Source organism: Canis lupus, chromosome 2 (assembly GCF_011100685.1).
Source record: "Canis lupus familiaris isolate Mischka breed German Shepherd chromosome 2, alternate assembly UU_Cfam_GSD_1.0, whole genome shotgun sequence".
Classification (NCBI taxonomy): domain Eukaryota; kingdom Metazoa; phylum Chordata; class Mammalia; order Carnivora; family Canidae; genus Canis; species Canis lupus.
This window is the reverse complement of record NC_049223.1, coordinates 42895659-42911498: the sequence shown is the minus strand read 5'-3', so window position 1 is coordinate 42911498 and position 15840 is coordinate 42895659. Positions and strand designations below refer to the sequence as shown.

General features: G+C 41.9%; 1 long non-coding RNA gene across 1 annotated transcript in view; it reads left to right on the top strand.

Annotated features, from left to right (window-relative positions):
• Positions 1–13445: 13445 nt before the first annotated feature.
• LOC119870237 overlaps positions 13446–15840 on the top strand; it is a 250556-nt gene continuing 248161 nt past the window's right edge. The window contains exon 1 of the long non-coding RNA XR_005355521.1: positions 13446–15029. This is a non-coding gene — a long non-coding RNA (uncharacterized LOC119870237). The remainder of the gene's footprint in view (positions 15030–15840) is intronic.

Below are 15840 nucleotides of genomic sequence, written 5' to 3'. Positions count from 1 at the left end.
TCTAAGCTACCTACTAAGATTTTGTGGTCTAGGCAAAACTTAAGCAGCAATGTAAGCTCCTAACAAGAATCTTGTGGTGGTGAGGGAGGAGGGGAGGAATCTCTTATGACTGGTCTGTGGTAAACTATTACTACTGACATATTTGCATGATTAAATAAAAAGAGAAGTTGATTAGTTGGGACCATGAAGATGTATGGTTCTTGAACCCAGTTTTCCTATTAGCAGCAGCCATGGGAGGCTCTTTGGTTTCCTTTTCTTTGATCTGACTGTGGAGTCCCATAGCAATAGCAGTTCTGTTTTTTCAACCTTTTTTGAGTATCTGCTGTGCCCTTTGCACTAGGGCCACACAAATGTCTATAATACCCTTCTGCCTTTGAAGGAAAGCATGCTTGCCTTTCTCATGTGCTGATTTTTTAGGAGATTTAGAAAATGAGAATTGCGTGGTAGGGTTATTGTTTATATAGTAGGTGCCATTGTTTTTAGGACTCTAACAGCTCTTTCACTGTGACCCACAATTATAATAATGCTCATATGTACATAATTCTTTGGAATTTATAAGAGATTTTGCATGCGCAGTTTCATTTGGTCTTCACAACAATCCTGTGAGGTAGGTTGTTCGAGTATCATTACCTTCAGTTTATAGGAGAAGAAGCTGAGGCATGAAAGAGTCAATTGCGTATCCCTCTCCTTCTACCCCTCTGCCCTGCTTGAGCTCTCTCATTGAGGGTAGAGAGGTTGTCTTGGTTACTTCAGGTGCCTCCCTGCCCCCACAGCCCCTAGCACAATATCTAGTACACATTAAGCAATAATGCAGGTTTATTCAGTGAAACTAAAGGCTTTCAATGTGAGAAGATAAAGAAATGTCCACCTTCCTACCTTCACATTAACAGATCTTTACAGATTTGGATCATCCATTCTATTTTGTTCTTGCCCACTAACCTGCATAGAATGGCCCATAAATATTTGTATGGAACATTTCATTTCTTAGTAGTCTAGGGCATTCCTGGGTAGACAGTAGCCTGAAAATGACACTACTGAACTTGTAGCATTCTTTTTTTTTTTTTTTTAAAGATTTTATTTATTCATTTGAGAGAGAGAGCACTAGCAGAGGGACAGAGGGAGAGGGAGAAGCAGACTCCCTGCTGAGCAGGGAGCCCAACTCCATGCTTGATCCAGGGACCTGGAAATCATGACCTGAGCTAAAGGCAGAAACTTAACTGACCTGAATTTGTGGCATCCTTCATTCATATTATACACTGTCTTATCTTTAGTCCTGTGACAACTTTGAGGAATCCCTTGAAGAATTTGGACTTTGTGACTGCTCTAGAGACCAGCCATGTATGTGATTTTAATAACTAATCTGTGAATATCATAAAGGCAGAGAAGAAGGGAATAGGAGTTGTTAGTGCTGTCTTTTTCACAACTACCACCACAGAGATAAACCAAGTACTTGTGTCAAAGTTTAGGGATCCAGAAAATACTCCTCTTGTTTCCATCTTCTGAAAACCTCCTTAGCAGAGGAGAGTTTATTTTAGGCTAAAATAAGCACTTATTTTAGTCTGAAACCATGGTTGCTCAACTTCAAGAAATCTGGTTAACCTCAAGCAGGTGACATTTGATGATTTTTCCTTTTGTATAAGATGAGTTTTAATTTTTCTCCAAGGTCAACAGGCATCATGCTGAAATCCTTCAGTGGGTGCCCATTGACCTGAGCTATCCAAGTTGTATTCAGCCAAGTACAAAATCTATTTCAGATGAGTCTCTATTCCCTTTCTGCTCTGTCAGCAGGGAAGAAAGGGGACAATTATTTGGTGATAATTACTCTGATGGCAGTAATCTCTGGCAGCTGTTAGAGAAGAGACATAATTGCCACCCCCTAACCTTTTAGAATAGAGCTCTGAAAGCTTGATAAGAGGGGCTGAAGATATGTGAACAACCTCAAAATAACTTTCTTTCCACTTCTATCACCCAGGCTTTAATTAAACGCAATTCATACCTCTTCAGAATATTGAGATGATGGATGTTAAAAGAGCTTTATAAAGGGGAAAGGCCATGCAAATTGTGTATGTTATTATACATTGTTCAGTTCCTTTTATCAAATCAGGGACCTTTCAGGGCTGCTGCCCTAGGACCCTGATTTTTCCTTTGGGGATGAAGCAGAATTGGAGAATTAAATTTTTTCTGGAAATTTTGAGACAGGATTTTGAAGTCGAAGATATGTGAGTACATACGGAAGATAAAATCTGGGTAAGTACCACCAACTGGCAATCTTAAACCTTAAAGTCCTTTTCCCCATGTAAACAGACTCTTCAAAAGAGTAAGAAACCACCATCAGCCTTTCTAAAAGGGAATTTTCAGTTCTTTCCCAGTTTTCTGGGAAGTTTAGTTTTATTTCTTATTGTAGGGTTGGAAGTAGAATGGTGTTAATGCATTTGACTATTATAAATTTTTTGGCTATTTTCAGAGAGGCAAGACAAAATGGGGACCAAGAAGTACTGCTGGAGGTGGGCTGTTGATGACATACTTTGAGTTAGTATGCTGTCACATAGATAACTATGACTACTTTTATATGTTATACACAAACTTTGGGTGCATTTAAAAATATGATAAAAGTGGGGGCACCTGGGTGGCTCAGTCAGTTAAGCATCTGTTTTCAGTTCAGGTCATGATCCTAGGGTCCTGGGATTGAGTCCCGTGTCAGGCTCCCTGCTCAGTGGGGAGTCTGCTTCTCCCTCTCCTCTGCCTCCTCCCTGCTACTGATGCTCTGTCTCTCTTTCTCTCTCTCAATAAACAGATAAATAAAATCTTTTAAAAAATATGACAACAGTGTTCTGGTATAGACATTTTTTTACTTGGTTTAAAGTATTTCACCAAACATTCTAATCACAAATTGTGAGAAGTTTTCAGAAAATCAAAGGGCCTTATGAACACACTTGAATTTATTAAATAAAAATCAAAAACCAGTTTTTGTTGTTAACCCCTCTCTACTTTTCTCTATCCCCATCCCAAGCCTGAAACTCGACACATCATACTGGTCATGGCATGATTCTTAAGAAGTTGTGAAATACCCCCTTCTACTCCCTCCTCATTCTTTATCCCATGCTTCATTCCATGCTAATAATCTGTTACTATTGCATTTTCCAGCACATCCATGTGATATGGTAGATGGCTGAAAGTTAATGAGTGTGGCCATAGATAACAAGAACAATAAGAAAAGCGTACCTTCCAGGACTTGTGAGTCCTTGAGCACAATTGTAGATTTCTTGTAGAGGCTATGTGGATCCTTGGGTATATTGACATATGAATTGATTATTCTTGCCTTACAGTCCATCACTGAATTGGGACCATTACTTTACCCAAGTAGGAGTGTGTTAGGGGATCTCTGAACAAAGGTGTCATTCTCCTGCTTTGGTGAGTAATGCCTCGCCAAAGCACTGTCCCTTAATAGTTGTTTCATGGCTGTGACAGAATGAATCTGTCTTCTCCTGACTACCCCCCTAGGGAATAACCTGATACAAAATAACCCTTTTTATTTCTGGTATTTTAAAATAGCCCTTCTCAAACTGTAATGAGCACCTGGATCCCCTGCAAATTGGGTTAAAATGCAGATTCTGATTCTGTAGCTCTGAGGTGGGGCCTGAGACTCTACATTTATAACAAGTGCCCAGTGATGTCAGACTTTCTGGTCCATGGACCACATTTTGAGTAGCTCTATGAGATGCAGCTGTGGATTCGTCCTCTTTGTGGGACCTACATTAAATCCTTTAGTGGCCCATCCTTAGACCTGGGTATAGAAATTGGGTTTCCTTCAAGTACTTTAGGAAACTGAGAATTGTTACTGAATTTTAAAAATAATTTGTTGTCTATTTATAGTGATTTTTAGAGCATATTTCAGAAGATGATCTTATTGTACATTTTTGCCCGTCAATGCATTTAAGCATATGGCTTGCTATTTAGAAATGCCAATTATTTCAGCTTGTTAGTATTGCTAATGTGTGTGCTCTCTGTCCCCAGAACAAGTTATCTCATCTGGGAAACACTCATATCTGTGATGGTTAACAATAATGGTCCTTTGGTGAGTGAGCCCACATTTGGATCTGGAACAAGCATCAATCAGTGGACTGTGGTCTTTTTTGACCTCAGCATGCATGTCAGAGTCTGATTATCTGATGGTCATATCTCTGTCTCTTATCTGTAAGGGATAGTTGACTTACAAATAATTTTCCCTTTTCCTCCCTAGAGTGATTCCAATTTCTGGTGTGTGTGTGTGTGTGTGTGTGTGTGTGTGTGTGTGTTGGGTTCCCATACCACCAAGCAATTCTTAGACACCAAATGGGTGTTCTACCATTCAACTCAATTCTAACACTGTTTACTTGGTGATAGCATCACATCCCCTAGATTAAGGGCTCCAGTCCTGCAAGGCTGCCCTTCACTCCCCACTTCAGATGCCAGTCACATTCCCAGGTTATCACCTGTGCTTCTAATGGGCTATTGACTGGAGATTCCAGTGACCCTGCCTTGGGTTTAGTTAATTTGCTAGAGTGGCTCAGAGAACTCAGAGAAACAGCTAGATGTATATGTAGGTCAATGTGGGAAAGACACAGGATTTCTGTGCGTTCTTTGAGTGCCACTCTTCCCATATCTCTACCTGTTGGCCAACCCAGAAACTCTCAACAATGTCTTTTTGGGTTTTTATGGAGGCTTCATTACAGAGGCATGATTGATTAAATCATTGGCCCTCTAGCCCCCATGCACTCCCTGGAGCCCTGGAGGGTTGGGAGGTGGGGAGGAACTGAAACAACTAATCTTATAGTCACATGTTTGGTTCTCCTAGCAACCAGCCCCCATCCTTCCTACAAAGTCACAGTTAACATAACAAAAAATACTCTTGAGGCTTTAGCCACCTAGAAAATTCTAAGAGTTTTAGAAGCTCTGAGCCAGTAATAGTGGAAGAAGAACAAATGTATTTTTCTTATTGTAAGTCACAATATCATACCCCACAAAGATTGAATCTGTATCCATGTATCCATGTGTGAGAATTGGTTAATAGAATCGACTTCTCCTACCTCCAGGTTTAAGTAGAAGAAATCAGGTTCATTATTTACCTTATTCCCTTTGCTTAAGAGAAAAGCATGCTGAATTTTCCCTTTTCTGCTTTATTTCTCAGACGTGGGGGGGGGGGATGAACCCCAGATTATAGGTTTCTGGAGGAGGGACACCCCCAGTGCTTCCTTTCCCATTTCCTCCCCTACTCCCTTCCTTTGCCTCCTCCCCAAACCTTTCCAAGGTTAGGAGAGACCTTCAAGGCTGCTGAGGAGATCGAAAAGAAAATTGCTAAATTCCAGGCAGTCTGTGGAGCTTGTGGTCTGTCGTTAAGTGGCAGGGTAAAGGTGAGGTGTTAGAGGTGTGAGGGACGATGTAGGTAGTCATTTCCATATCTCGCAGGACTAGGAGGGTGGTCACCTCAGCCTGGAGGCCTGCAGGTGGGAAGTTCTGAGCTGATGCTTGGAGTGGCCTTGGGGGCATGTGAGGGTCTGATGTGGTTGGAGTTTTTAATACTAGTGAACCACTGTGCTGGTGCTCCTCACACCTACCTGATGGAGTCCTCATTATAACAGCTCTGTGAAGTGCTGAATTCTCATATTCCATTTTATGTGGAAGAATCCACAGCTAAGAGAGGTAAAGTAAAATGTTTGATGCTACTGAAATTGGTAAGTAGCAGAGCCAGTATTTGAACCTAGTTCTAACTCCAAATCCCTTGAAAGCTTACCATGAAGAGCTGGGCATTATGGGAACTAGTAAGACCTTTTGTAACCTAAGGCAGGTGAATGAGATGGGAGGCAGATTGAGGTCTAGGTCTAAGTTAACATTTTTAAAGACTCCATCATATCTTTCTTTTCCCCCAAAAAACTCCTCCATAACTTAACACTCATATTGGTGGTTGAGTGATTCTAGTTTTTGCAGAAAACTGAGTGCCTCTTTAGAATTCCTTTTGTACTCCGCAGAATTGGATTTCTAAATGCTACCAAACCTGCAGGTAGTTATGTAACCAAACTCAAGGGGTTCACTGCTAGAGTACATTAAACTGAACATAACCCAAGGAAGAGTTGAGAGCAAAAACCTTTTTAATTACTTGTGAAAAGTAAGGAGATGGGGAGATAGCCCTCAAAGCATTGTCTCTCTGTGGTGTTAGTACAGGAAGCATTTATTTAGTGTGTTGAGGGCAGGAGGCAGGGAGCTTGCATATATGTTAAGGAATTTCTACATCATCTATTTCTTCAGCACTCTAAGGTTCAGTTATGCATTCCTAATTTGTCAACATGCTAGTGCATAGATCGTATGTTCAAAAAAATGGTGGAAAAACCATATAGGAGATCTTAGTATTATAGTGGACTAAAGGTAACTTCAGGACAACTCATGGGGGGCTTCTGGACAGGTTCTCAGCTCCAGTGTGGCTTGAACTGGCTCAGATAAGGGGCTATCAACTGAAAAACTGAGGTGAGTGTCTTCTTGGTGTTGGTTCTGCAAAACCAAGCACATTTATTCCCCACTTTTGACTCTTCCCCTACTTTCCTTTTACTGATAGCTTTTAGCTCTCTGACTTGAATAACTTCCCCAGTTGCATCCTGGCTAACCAGTTTTAATAGTATCTCTTGGGTGTACAAGGAGACAGTGGTGTGGACAGCACATCCTTCAGTGCAGGGGGTCAGGGGCTCCCACAGGATGTTTTAAAGAAGATCATAGAAGTAGGCTCAGCTTCTTTGTGGCCAAACCACAAAATGCTAAGGTTTCCTTAAAGTTCCAGAATCCCACAGCCCCTCCCTGTGAAAGAATGCTGAGCTCTGTAAAATCCTAAGGGGAAAGGGACCAAATCAGGAGTATAGACACATTTATCTGGTAAAGAGAATTTGGATATGAATTTAATTCCTTAGTGTTCATTACAGGGAATTATAGTTTGTAGGCATAGAAATGATCTATGCCAGTGTGGGTCAAACTTTATTGTGTAGAGGAATCACCTGGGGATCTTGGTAGAATATAGATTTTGGTTTTCTGAAAACCAGAAAACCTGGGGTGGGGATTGGAATTCTCTATTTTCCAAGCCTCTGGGTGATAGAGCACCCTTTGAATAGCAAGAATCTTATGCTGTGCCTCCCCACATTGTCTTTCTTCCCCTTTTCTAAGCCCAGTCAAGATTAATTTGCTTTGGGATAATTTTACTTAGGGATGTAGGACAGACAAGAAGAGGGGAGTATGAAAAATCTTGTGAGTAGATTTTATGGAATCTCTATTTTTAGCATATTTAGTTGTGAAATGATGTTGGTGTTATAAGGACAATCATAAAAATGTGGTTTGTAGTCAAATAAGCTTCAGGGTTGTTGGGTTGAAAAATTCAAGTTGCTTTATTTAATTGATTTCTCAGAGCCTTTGATTGGCTAATGTGCGTCGTGCCTCTCATAGGGACATTTTTTCTCAAATTTATCTGACCAAAGAATACTTTTTTAAAAAAGGATTTTATTTATTTATTTGAGAGACAGAGAGAGAAAGCGAGCATGAGCCAGGGTGGCAGGGGCTGGGGCAAAGGGACAGGTACAAGCACACTCCCAACTGAGTGGGGAGCCTGCCACCAGGGGCTCCATCCCAGGACCTCATGATCGTGATCTGAGCCAAAGTCACTTTTTTTGAGGACCATATTAAGGCCATAATGTTCAGCAAAACTGGCTGTTTCAGACTTTGACATAGGTGACCACTTGAGAGAAAGAACACTTCCCTAAAATACTATGTAAACATAACTTAGAGAATGAAAACAATTTCAAGTTTATATAGTATTTTAGAAATATTTTCAATCAACAGGAATATGGAACAGGAAGGAGTCACCTAGAAAATCCTTGTATGTGGGGACTGGTTTGTTAGGGGCCTTAGTCCACGAGGATGGCAAGGGTATGGCATGGAGAAACTCAGGAGACAGGAATTTGCCTGGGCAAATTCTAGGCAATTATCATTCCTTTTGGATCACAGTGACTGAGTTTCTCTCCTTTAGAGGGAAATTCCCTACCCAGTAAGGCAGAGCTTTCTCTCATAGAGAAGCTGAACACAACAGACTCATGTTTTCTCAGTCTACTTTGCAGCTAGGTTCTGGTGTGTTGATCCAGGTTCCACCAATCAGAAAGTATCTTTTCTAGACTTTGACTCAGAGTAAAAACAGGCACCCAGTGGATCTCATTCTGGTGCTCTGGTGTCTAGAGCAGTGACACTATATTTAGTTTCTGGAGGCAACAGGGACTGTAGTTCTATAGCCAGCATCCAGTGTCCAGTGCCAGCAATGCACATAATACCTGTTATGGGGTCCGTGCAAGTAGTGATGACAGCAGTGCCTCACTAGACCAGCCTTGTGGCCCAATTTAAAATTAAATTAAAATTTTAATTAATTTAAAATTAAAATTAAATTTAAAATTAAATTTAGGCTCAGCCTCTGAGCCTAGTTTCTCACTATCCTAGGAACTCTGAGTTTCCATGCTTTTCATAACTTACTTTTCTGCTTAAATGAACAAGAGTTGGTTTCTAAATGTCAGCTTAGAATCCTGAAAGACACAGAGGATGAATTGAACCTCTTGACTCAGCTTCACATGGCCCCAGAGAACATTTTTTAATCTTTAATTCTAGGGTAGGCTTTGGGGTTTATGAAGAAAGGTCTGTGGCCTAAGGGTCGAGGTCAGCAGTACCCTGGGAGCCATGGCAATCCAGTTGAGTTCATAAAGCAGGTGAAGAAATTAATATTACTGAGTGAACACTTACAAAGTTCTAACTAGATACTCTTATATATATTTTTCTCATAATAATTGTGTGAAATATATATTTTAATCCTCATTTTGCAGAAGGGGAAGCTGAGACATGTATGATATAATTAATTGACTAGTAAGTGTTGAAGCTGACATTCCAACCAAGGTCTGTCTGACTCCATTTATCACTGTGTCAGGCTATCACTCAGTGGTTTGGTCCACAGTCATTTGTAGAGTAGCTTCTGTGGGTCTGACATGATGATAATCCTAGGTGATACCTGCCTTGGTGGAGATTAAGATTTAGTGTAGAAGATATACACTCACAGAAAACTACAAAGTAGGAAAGAGAGCTAAAATGAGACTCTGCAACATGGAAACCTGACATAGATATAGGTGTGTGGAGGGGAAATGGTTTCCCTGCAAGGGTACCCTTTGAGCTAGAGTTCAGTGACTAGGTAGGAAATAATTAGATTGAATAGAGAAAAGAACAGGGTTTTCTTAGGAGAACACAGCAAGATACTTGGTTGATACCTTATTTTCCCAGGGTAGCAAACTGGTTTTCTAGATTAAATGGTCATCTGCTTCGTTAAAGATAGATACAGGAGGGGCACCTCGCTGGTTCATTTAGTAGAGTGTATGACTCTTGATCTCAGGGTCATGAATTTGAGCTTCATATATGATGTAGGGGTTAGCTAAATAAAAACTTAAAAAAAAAGTGCAAGAGAGATACTGGAGATCAATGAAAGAGAAAGTATCAGCGTTGCAAAGTCATAGTAGAAGACGGGAGAAAAACCTTGCTTTTTGGGGAAAACGGTCCTGGAATCAACTGTCTGTACAAGACCTGTCTTGTTCTGTCTTAAGAAATGAGCACCCTGCTGAATGCAAAGCCCTCCACAGCAGTTCCAAGCTTTTTACTGGCTGCTAGAGGCAGGCAGGCAGGCACCAGACAGTGAGAAGGGAAGAGAGGATGGTACAATGTGCGGGGAAGCCTGTCACTTATTTTTGCACGGGCTTAGAATGGAGTCATATGAACTGGGCTGCTGGGTTCTATTTCTCTGGGTACTGGTACTTTTTCTCTCTTGAGAGATGTTCCTTTTCAAGGGACATGTTGCAGAATGATATTGTAAATACTATTATTATTATTTATATCAAAATTTTGGGTGTAGCGGGCAAAAATTTGAATATAATGTGCAATTGGATGTTTTTTAAAAGTGAAAATCCTCAATCTCTCTGAAAATTCCCTGTGACAGTTAAAGCTCAGCTTCAAAGTCACCCCTCCAGGAATCCTTTCTTGATTATGTTAAACAGAAGTGATGTCTCATCCCTTGGACTTCTCAGCACCCTACAGGGCATCATTCTCTTGGGGTCCAAACCAAATCTGCTTGGAATGGTAGTTATTTGGGTTCATGTCTTATCTTCCCAGCCCCATTCCAAGTTTGATGAGTAGAGGAGCTATGAATCATGGCATTGTAATGCCGAAGTGTTCTGTACGTAAGAGATGGTCTGCAAAAATTTGCAAGAATGGAAACTGAAAGTTGATTTTCAGTAAGAGCCCTCTTTCATTTTGTCACTCATTGAAGTGCCTTTTAAAGAACAGAGGACATTATATAAAGAGCTGAAAAAGGGAATTTAAAAGGTACGGCTTGGCATATATGCTGTGGTTTATTGTGTAGAATGATCAAGAAATGGAGCTCCTTATTTTAGCCCGTCAATAAACCACTGGAGTATAGTGTGGAATAGGAAATCTGAATTTATTTATTTATTTATTTATTTATTTATTTATTTATTTATTTATTTATTTATTATTTTTTTAAAGATTTTATTTATTTATTCATGATAGAGAGAGAGCAGAGACATAGGCAGAGGGAGAAGCAGGCTCCATGCAGGGATCCCGATGTGGGACTTGATCCCTGGTCTCCAGGATCATGCCCTGGGCCAAAGACAGGCGCTAAACCGCTGCGCCACCCAGGGCCCCTTTTTTAAGAGGAAATCTGAATTTAAGTCTTGGTCCTGCTGTTTGCTTGGTTTGTGATCTGAGGCAAGTCACTTAATCTCTCTGAACTTTGATTTTTTTTTTCTTTTGTAATTAATGTATAGGAAACACTATATCTAACTTGTGGAATTTCAGAGACAAAGAAATAGCATAGAGATCCCTTTCCCTTACCCTCAGGATAATTCCTGTGGTGGATCCTAACAGAATGGAGGGAAGGACCCTGATATCCAGTCTCGTGGTGCAGCGTGAGATGCTCTGTTGCAGCCTGAGAGAGGAAACGTGAACCAGTTAAGCACACTGTAACTATGGTTTTGACCCTGGGCTGTATATTTTGCTTCAGAAGTATGTCTGTGGCTCTTGATGCCCATTTGTGAATTAACAGGCAGGGCAACTTGTCCATTCCCCAGGCACTTTCATTAGCAATAGGTTGGTATCATAAATTACCATAAATAACTTGTCTTCTGAAAGTAAGAACTTCCTTGTATGGGATGAGGATACTAATTCCCTCAAAAATGGCTGGACCTAGCCAGACCCACATGTGTAGGGCCACAAGCTTTGGAGTCTACAGTAATGGCCACACCTAGGGAGATTGCACATTCTGCTTGGGTTTGGAATAAAGTAGCCTGTGCAGCAATTCCAAAGAGGAGCCTTCAGGGAGTCCTCCCTCAGACAGACATTCTGATCTATAGCTGGATCCAGGCTTCCACCCTCTCTCTGGGGTCTGGGGATCAGAGAAACCCAGGCATGTCAGGAAGAGCACAGCTGATCAAGCTTTGAGAACAGTTTCAGAGTAAGTTCTTGGTATCAGAGCAGATACATGTAGGTGGGTGGGAGAAGAGGGAAGAGACCAGGATGCAGACTTGGCTTCCGTTGATCAGGGTCAGCCTGAATTGTGGTGTTAAGGGGGTTTCAGTAGTCACTGTTGTTTTTGTCGCTCTGGCAACCAGAGGAGAAATACACTACGCCCAGTGCAGGTGCATTCGGGTTGAGTGGGCCCATTTCCTCTAAACAGCCCTTGCTGGCTTTCAGACAGCAACCTCTGGGCTCCTCCCAGGATGGCTAGCTGAAGTTTTGGGGTGTGGAAACTGAAATGTGGAAAGTCTGAATTTCAGGCAGCTTTGCCTACAGGGGCTGCTGCCAGCAGCCAGTAGTGCCCTCCCTGTCTGCACAGGAAGGTTAGCCTTGAGCTTGGAAGATCCCCTGCCTTTACCCAGTAGGCCTTCCTTCCTCTGGCAACTGCAGCCCTAGCAATTGCATCCTGGCTCTCCTTTGGGAAGCTCAAGGCTGGGTCAGACTCTGGACTTGCAGCTGCACCCTGGAGTTCTGATGAGAAGCTGCAACAGCCAGGGAGGATGTCAGTTCTCCCTAACTCTGGTGCCCGGTGCTGCTGAGCTCATAGACACTGACGAAGCCTTCTGCTCTGCATACCCCCAGGGGCTCTCCCTCTATAAGGCACTCAGGGTGATGGGCTCTGGGTTCTGGCAGACACGGCTCATATCTCTATCCCTTTACTCATCTGTGAAATGGAAATAATTAAATCTACTGTAGACTTCTAAGGAGGAAGTTTCTGTGAGAGTACCTAAGGATACACCTGGCACATAGCAGGTGCTCAGTAAATGAAGCCTTTGCCCCTTGCCTAAGCACCAGAATTCAGGAGGCTTCCATTTCTAATGTTTCAGTACCAAGAGCATCAGCAATTCCTGTAGCTTTGTCTTCTCATTATATCCAAAAACTCTCCTCTCCTCCTATCTCCACTGTTACCACCTTGGCCCAGCACCATCACCTGTTGCATGGATTACTGCAGTTACCTCTGAACTGAGCTCCCTGTTTCTGTCCCTGCCCACCCAATCTCTTACCACTCAGCAGCCAAACAGATCTTTTTAGACCATTATTTAGATGGCATCTCTCCCCTGCTCAGAACCTGCCAGACTTTGCCCATCTCATTCTGAGCCTACCTTTGATTCTGAGCCTACTCATGGTTCCCTCATCTATGATTTTGTTTCCTATTCCTCTCTCCTTTTTCCTTCTACTCCAGCCACAATGACTTCCTTGCTGTTCCTTGAATGTACCAAGCTTACTCCCACCCCAGGAATTTGCACTTGCTTTCCCCTCTGCCTAGAGTGTTTTCTCAGATATTTTTATGGCTCATGTCTCACTTCCTTGAGGTCTCTGCTCAGCTGTCACCTTCTCAGTGAGGGCCTGCCTGCCTATCCAAAACATCAAAACATCATTCCCAGTCTCCATCACTTTCTGTCCCCCTCCTTACTTACTTTTTATTCATATCCCAGGACAGGGAATTTAGTTTCTTTCCTGCTGAATCTCCAGTGCCTAAAATTGGCATGTAATATGCTCTAAATGGGTATAAATTAAATGAATGAATGAATGGGATGGAGGAAAGGATATGTATACATATATTTAAATAATCTGTAGTAAATGGAAGTTTTTATATGTTTAGTCACCTTTTAAACAAACTTTCTCTTGAGATATTTCCTTTGGAGAAGATTTTTTTTTCATTTTTTTTTTCTTGTTCTTTTTTTACATGATCAATATGGGAGCATCTTCTCCACAATAGCCCTATAATATTTAAAGGTACCCATCTTGGCCCTCGCCCTCAGATGGTGATGAGAACTCTCTCAGGGTAGTGGCCTGGGTGCAGGGGTTGGAATGGGGTCTGTGAAGACTGTTTATGGAGACCTGTCTTTTAGATGCAGGAACACCACTGAGAGCTATATTTATATTTGTTGCTGATGGGTAGTTGAGGCGGGGCTGTAGGAGGAAGGGAAGGAGACAAAGAGGCTATTGGAATAGGCAGGAAGATGGAAGGGAAGTAGTTGAAGTAATTTCCTCTATCAAGCCCCACCATGGGTATGAAAATTAATATCTGCCTATAGAGAGGTAAATTAGAGTCACCCAATGTGGGGAAGGGGAATGTCTCCAATTAGGAGACTCTTATATGGTGTGCCAGCTTCCAGCTAGATGCCCACTGCCTCTGGTAACTCTCTGAGTCTTTTCTCCACTCCCTTATATTTTTCATGAAGACCTGGTATGGAGATAAGGGTAAGATCCCCTTGAAGTAATGTGAAAAAACTGTGAGAAGAGCGAAAAACCCTGCCAATGGCAAGGAAGCTGCAAACTTGAATCTTCTCAAACTAAATAGACTCAGAGTTGCATCTGGAATTGTGTGTGTTTGGCAAACCTAAGGTGGAACCCCTCTGAAAAACATCTGACTGGAATCGCCTCTTTGTCAAATGTGAAAAGAAGCTCCCACCCAATTATTAAGAGGCTGCATGAGAGGAAAGGAAAAGTTTGTGCAGCTAACATAACATGAAGCTTGCCAAAATCATCCTGCCCTAATTCTCTTGTTAACAGAGCTGCTTTTCCAAAGAGCAAGTAACTCGTGATTGGGTTTCTTGATTCTGCCTGCCACTCCTGCTGTACACCCCCACCCCACCCAGGACCCCCTGCCCAGAGCTTCCCTGGCTCTGCATTTTCACTGGTGGGGTATTCTTCAAGGCTTGAAACCCCAGAAATCCCGTTGAGAGCACAATGATCTACACTCAGGATGCAGTGTAGAACGGCCACAAATGTCATATTGCTTATCTTGGTCTATGCAACACCCAGCAGCTGCTGGTGTTTAACGAGGAGGCTGCACAGGGCTCTGAGAATTGTACTGTGTGTGCTTTGTTCATGCATTTTGCAGCTGATTTAAGAGCAAGAAAGGAACAAAACCAACCCGATGTCTTTACTCCAGAGATCATCCACATCCTTCCTACGGCAGGAAGAGCAGGTGACTGGGACACTGGACATTTGGCAAGCTGGTAGTTTTCCTGCATTGGCATGCTTTGCCGGGGTTTTCATGAAAAGACAATGACCTTTACAGAAAACAATGACCTTTACAGAGATCTCTAAACCTTGGCAACTCAGCAGCGAGCTCAGTTCTGAAAGCATTCCTTTTGCCTTTCCCAACAGAGTTGAACAACTGGAAAGAAAGGAAGGAACTTAAAAAAAAAAAATCACCGAAGTTTTTGGCAAACTTTAGGTGCTCTTTCCCCCACCCTGTAATTAAGGCATAAGTAAACAGTAAAAGAATATCAAATTGCAGCTTGCTTCAGTAATAGGTACCCAGGTGGAGCTGCTGCTTGTATGGACCTGTGTCTTGAGACAGAAGGGCAGCCTCTCTGGGGAGGACTCCAATGGGTCCCCAGATCTGATACATCAAGATTAAGACTTGAGGATTCGGAGCTGAGTGATAAGAAAGGGTGAGTCCTCTGGGGCATTATCTGTAAAGAGAAAAAGTCTCTTCCTCCTTCACAGTTACCCTCTCCTCACAAACTCTGAACCCCTTCTCATTTTTGGAGGTCATCTCCTGGATGGTACAGCTTCACCTTGAAGAGGTTGATGGGTTGAAGGAACTCAAAGCACTCTTTGCTGAGTAAAGTGTGTGTGAAGTACTCTGTGTCAGACGGACTTGGTCTGTGTCCAGCTGTATTAGCCCAGACAAGTTGCTTACTTCCCTAAGCTTCAGTTTTCTCAACTCTATAGAGTAGTGCTTAGCTTATGAGGTCCTGAGTAGTGCTTAGCTTATGAGGTGAAAATGAAACAGTGTAAAGCGCCCAGCCCATAAGACCCACTCAACCATCGATATTACATGTATTAATTGTTCCTTTCTTTTTATTGTTGATAAGTACTCCATGGTATGGCTCTTCCATTATTTATCCATTCAACTATTGATTTGATGTTTGGGTTGCTCCTATTTTTTGGTTATTATGAATAAAGCTGCTACTATTTTTGTGTAAGTCTTGTGTGGACATAGTTTCCCTTTTCTCTTGGGTAAATACTTAGGAATAGAATGGCTAGATCATATGGTAGGTGAATGTATAATTTTTTAAAGAAACTGTCAAACTGTTTTCTGAAGTGATTGCATCATCTTATAATCTCACCAGCAGTGTTTGAGAGTTCCAGTTCTTCCACACCCTTGCCAACACTTGGTATGGTCAGTTTTTGTAATTTTATCCATAGATGTGTAGTGGTAGGCAGTTCCCATTTACTTTGGGTTGTAGTGAGGATATT